This window comes from Eptesicus fuscus, chromosome 1 (assembly GCF_027574615.1).
Source record: "Eptesicus fuscus isolate TK198812 chromosome 1, DD_ASM_mEF_20220401, whole genome shotgun sequence".
NCBI classification, from domain to species: Eukaryota; Metazoa; Chordata; class Mammalia; order Chiroptera; family Vespertilionidae; genus Eptesicus; species Eptesicus fuscus.
Window position 1 is genome coordinate 43,525,645 of NC_072473.1, and position 5,334 is coordinate 43,530,978.

At 46.0% G+C, this 5,334-nt stretch overlaps 1 long non-coding RNA gene across 1 annotated transcript; it reads left to right on the forward strand.

Moving 5' to 3' along the window:
- Positions 1-368: 368 nt before the first annotated feature.
- Positions 369-5,000, forward strand: LOC129148870 (uncharacterized). Its single transcript, XR_008555872.1, has 2 exons — positions 369-602; positions 4,551-5,000. It is a non-coding gene; the product is annotated as an uncharacterized LOC129148870 (long non-coding RNA).
- The last annotated feature ends 334 nt before the right edge of the window (positions 5,001-5,334 follow it).

Here is a 5,334-nt window from a genome sequence, read left to right on the forward strand (position 1 = left end):
CCTGCTGTGGCGGAATACAAAGGTCTTTAGCAGCTGCTGAGACACCTTTTTCTCAGAGTCCTTTGTTCTCCATCAGAGAGGGAATCAGCCCACTTAGATGATAAAAATTCCTCTGTTTGTATAAATGAAGGTTTCAATTTGCTCTGATTTGTGAATTTACTGTATTAAATTGAATTTTAAAGTTCTAAGGTTGATTTAAAAGTATCCATTTATAACATTTCAAAGAACGAAGGAACTTTTATTTACAGCTTCCTTATCTCTTTTGGTGCTCGGAGACTCCCAGCTAACAACTTCACAGGGCGGAAAGATTTACAGGCCTGTGACATCATATTCCAACGTGGAACTAAGGCTGAAGTTACTATTAACTCTTTATAGACCCCGTTAACCGTTTGTTTAACTTACTGTTTTCAGTTATTGGGATCCTCAGAGAGGACATAACCTGGACTTTCCCTTCCTCTCTCATCCTGATTCTAATAGCATCTGTAACTGGATTAAAAATCTTTTCTTTCAGGAGGCCATCCAGGCTTTCAGCTCACAAGAAATCTCCTGCGAGAGGAGAGAGGGACCCCCCAGAAGGAGCTGGAGGCTCTCCCTCTCAACAGGTGTTTGTTTTGTGTTTTGTCATGTTGGTATCAGGACTGTTTGTTTTGTCTTTTTGTCTTATGTTTTCTGTCATAATTGGGCCCTATATGTATATATTATTTATTGAGTTTTGATTTGTCAAGGTTTTGTCAGTTTGTTATCAATTTGTTAAAATCCTCTTAGAGGACATTGTGTGGTTCTTCCCTTCTAGTTTAACCTTTGACTGTGTGATTGAATTACGGAGCTTTTATCAAGGTTTTGCCTCTCCTGAAACAACGCTCCATGTGTAACCTGTCCTTCCCCGAGCCGGACTGCAGGATGATTTTTCCTTCAACACACTGGTCCCGCCCACTGGCCTATGGAAGAAGCCAGAAAAAGCGACGATAAGAAAGGGAGGCCCCCATCAGGGGACTTAGAGGCAGTGTTCCTGTTATCTACTTAGATCCCAAGAATATAAGAATACTTATTTACTGAAATGATATAAGGACAGATGTTTGTTTGATATTTTGTTGTCTGCCTGGTTATAATTATTTGTTCATATATATAGAAGAAAAAAAAACAACAACACATTTAATTTGTTTAAGGCTGAGTGCTCTGACAGGTAGCAATCCCCCTGAGTGGCCACTGGGATTCTTTTTTCCCAGGGGTGTTTTCTCTCTGTCAGAGGGGGAATCGGCCTGCCTAACAACATTTCTGTCTATAGTTATTAATTTGAAGATATAAAGTTATAACAATTGTAATCCAAAGAGATTTAAAGCAGGGACCACATTCTAAAATTAACTATAAGAAGGAAGCTGGAGCTGGCAAAGTCACCAAGTCTGCCCAGCAAGCTCAAAACCTAAATGAATCTTATTTCTGACACCCGCCACCACCCAGTCTTAATCAGTGGTGGATGAACGGTTTCAGAAGTGTTTGTCTCAATTGGCCATTAAGTTTGATATGATTATTGTACATTGTAAAACCTTTAAAAGAAAAGGAAAATATTTTATAGGCCACTTGGTCCTTGTGTGTGTGTGGCAACTCTTAAGTTATAATTTTGAAATCAGTAATTTTTAATAGAAACACACTCAAGCAGAGTGGCTTTTCAGAAAGGTCAGGGAGTCTGATTACAGTGTAGGGGTCACCGGTTCCCCCACACCACCTTCGTTAGCAGGAGGCAAGCACTTTTCCCAGTGGGAACAGAGAGTGGACTGCCAGATGAAAACGCCTCGGTGGGACCCGCGCCGCGCTCCCTGCCTCCGCCCACCCGGTGTCCCTCCCCTCCAGGGATTGTTTTAAGTGGCTAGAGGCAGCAACGAGGAGGGAAATTCCCTTGTGACCCCCTCCGCCCCAATGAGACCCAAGAACCCTCGGCAACTCCTTGGACACTTTTCACCGTGTTCTGTTAGGGGGCTTAAAGGCGGCAGCTAGAAATTCCCCATTCCAGGCTTATCAGAATCTGAGATTCTTATCTATAGGAAAAATATGACAGTTTGAAATTCAAGCGGCTGAGCCTGCTCCCTTCTCCCTCTGCCTTTTCTAAATATTTTAAAGTAATAAAAGATTTGAGGCATAGTTATGCATTTTTTAAAGACATAGAAGAAAGTTTAAAGACCAATTTAAAATTATAAAATTTGTAAAAGTTTATATATAGTAAGAAGAAGAACAGAGAAATATTAGAAAGAAGAAAAAGCCAGCAGCAAATAGGAAGGAATTAGTATACCTATTGTAAGAAGCAGAGGCACAGGAAGAGAAAATGTCCTGGCAGGTTAGCTAGAGAAGCAGAAAGGAGAGACTCAGACTCCAAGGGTCTTTAACTTAGAGGAAAAGGACTGACAGGACCGGGGTTCCTTTCTATTAAGCCTCCAGGATAACCTTACAAGTGGGGGGCAAACCTGTTAGTTTCCTGGTGGACACTGAAACAGCCTATTCAGTCTTGACAGGGCCGATGAGACCCGTAACCTCTAAGAAGACAGCAGTCCAGGAAGCCACCGGACAAATTGCCTGTTTTCCTTAGACATCAAAAAGGACTATGGACCTCGGAAAGAACACAGTAACTCATTCATTTCTGGTCATGCCAGAATGCCCGTACCCCCTATGTAGATGTGACCTCCTACAGAAACTATTTGGACTGCCATCATATCCTTTGAGGGGGATGAAGCGGGAATTATTAGGGGCAGTTGGATACTACAACCTATGGATACTGGGGCTCATAGGGATTGCTAAACCTCTAGACTCAAGTACTGGGGGAACACAGCCCCTGAACTAGACCGAAGTAGAACAATGGGCCTTTGAGGAGCTAAAGAAAGCTCTCATCTCAGCACCTGCCCTAGCCTTGCCAGACGTCACGAAGCCCTTCCACCTCCACGTGAGTGAGGTAAGAGGCATTGCCAAAGGGGTTCTCATTCAGACTCTAGGTCCCTGGAAGAGACCTGTAGCCTGTCTGTCTAAGAGACTAGACCCCATGGCAGCAGGGTGGCCAGCGTGCCTCCGGGCAGTAGCCACCACAGCATCGCTGGTAAAGAAGGCAGATAAGCAAACTCTGGGCCAGGAACTAGCCCTAATAATACCCCATGGTGTGGAGGCCCTCCTTCGAGGTGCCCTGGAGAGATAGATGTCAAACACCAGGATCACCCAGTGCCAAGCTCTTCTCCTGGACCAGCCCTGCATCCGGTTCCATAAGACACTGGCCATCAACCCTGCCAGCCTGCTTCCAGAGCTTCCAGATGATGAGCCAGAAGAACCCATTCATGACTGCACAGAGTTAACAGACGCAGTACAAACGGCTCGTCCAGACCTGAAAGATGCCCCACTATCATCACCAGACAAGGTACTGTTCACGGTTGGGAGCAGTTATGTTCAGGATGGCATCCGATGTGCAGGGGCAGCAGTAGTCACCCTGAACCGCACCATTTGGGCGCAGTCCCTAAATAGGGGAACCATAGCACAAAAGGTCGAGCTTTTGGCCTTAATCCAGGCCCTCCAATAGGAACACAGTGCCATCCACCAGAAAAGAGGGTTACCAACTGCAGTAAAAAAAGGAAATTAAAAATAAGGAAAACATTTTAGCCACATTAAAGGTCATCTGGCTCCCAAGGGCAGTTGCAATAGTGCACTGCAAAGGACATCAGAAAGGGAAGACAATTGAAGCCAGAGGAAATAGAGCCGCAGACCAAACTGCCAAGGAAGCCGCCCAAAAACCAGTGGGGCCTTTACAAGTTTTAGTAACCCTGCCGTACCTGGACCTATGCAGACCCCCTCCTACACCAAACAAGAGGAGGAATTGGCAGAACAGAAGCAAGCCATTAAAGAACCGGATGGTTGGTGTACCCTACCAGATGACAGACTGTTGGTCCCAGAGGCTATAGGTTGGACGTTAGTTACCCAGTTATACCAGGCTACCCACTTGGCGTCACCAAGACTTCTGAAGTTCTGCAAGGCAGGTACTCTTAGATAAAATAATTAAAAGCATAGTCACTAGAAGTAATGTCTGTGCACAGGTAAATGCTAAGCAAGGTAAGAGGGTCCCCCTGAGAATTCGGGCCCCACGGAAATTCCCCAGGAGAGCATGGGAGGTGGATTTCACAGAGATTAAGCCACTAGCGTCAGGGTATAAGTATCTGCTAGCTCTCATAGACACCTTCTCGGGTTGGGTTGAAGCATACCCCACTAGGACAGAAACTGCCTCTATAATTGTCAAGAGATTACTCCAGGAGATTATACCTAGATTCAGGCTGCCAGTAGTCATAGGATCAGATAACAGCCCCGCCTTTGTAGCCAAGATATCTCAAAATATAGCTCAAGCCTTAGGACAGCCATGCGCGAGACTCAAAGAAGAATTTAACTAAATTTACCCTAGAAACCGGTGAAAACTGGACCAACCTCCTACCCTTCACCCTCTTATGGGCCAGGTGTACCCCCTACCCGTAGGGGTTTCCCCCTTTTAGAGATCATATATGATAGACCTCCCCCTGCCGCTTCCTTTCCAGGGACAGGAAGAAACTGAAAGCTGGAATTCATAACCATTCCCTTACTCAAGTCCTTACAGGCTGTGCAGTATACCCAGAAAGCCACCCATAAGCTTGTTCCTGTACAACCCTTCCAGCCCAAGGACTCGGTATAGGTAAAGAAGTTCACTGCCCAAGGACTCACCCCAACCTGGAAGGGATGCTACACCGTTATCCTGAGCACGCCCACGGCTGTTGAAGTAGATGGCGTCCAGACCTGGCTACACCACTCCCAGCTCCTGCACCAGGAAACGGCCTAGATCCTGGCAACCAGCGGCCTCACCCGTGAGATCCCTAGCCTGGGCTCCACGCAGGCCAGGAGGAAACTCGACACCTGCAGGAGAAGAACTGGAATTCACTGTGGACAGTACTGTTGGGGACTGTAGTACTAAAGGCCTTAACCAGAAGTAAAAGACAAAGTAAAAATGCAAACCATCTCATGATTGAGCCGGGTGTCCCAAGACAAGGGGGGAATGAAAGGGCAGAGCAGGACAGCACAAAATGTACTGTACCCTCCACCCTGTGTAACTATGTATATAACTCCTTTTTCTTAGAAAACCGCGAGAATGTAACAATTGCATGAACCTGCCAATAGGAATGTAGAGAGATGGACTCAGTCCACTTTAGGCAAGCTGCCCAGTGTGCCCCTGTGTAACTGGACCCCTCACCCTACCCCTGACCAATCATGGGAGTCATAAACACTCTCCCTGCCCACTACTCGAAACCCCCTTAAAGCCTTTGTGTTGGCGAGAGAAGCTCTCTTTGT